We start from the raw sequence: 324 nt of genomic DNA on the forward strand, positions 1-324 counted from the left end.
TTGAGGTCCATTGCTTATCCTTTGGTGCTTTCATCATCATTGGCTTTAGGGGTTAAGTAAATTTGCATGTTAATGGGATTAACTGGTCTTCCTTGTAGGCATATAGCTATTATCCTATAAAAGACAGCATTGTACTTCAAATGTTCTTTATGATAGTAAGTTCAGCTCCACTCCTCTTTAGTCTGTTATACCTGGCGTAGTAAGCCATATACTTGTCAGATTCAAAATGGCCAATACCAGTCTTTTATGTACTCCATTTCATATTTGATAACTTCCAGTTTTCCTAGATTTGTATTTCATATTTTCTTTACCTTTACTGATGAA

This window comes from Chrysochloris asiatica, unplaced genomic scaffold (genome assembly GCF_000296735.1).
Source record: "Chrysochloris asiatica unplaced genomic scaffold, ChrAsi1.0 scaffold00076, whole genome shotgun sequence".
In the NCBI taxonomy this organism is placed as follows: domain Eukaryota; kingdom Metazoa; phylum Chordata; class Mammalia; order Afrosoricida; family Chrysochloridae; genus Chrysochloris; species Chrysochloris asiatica.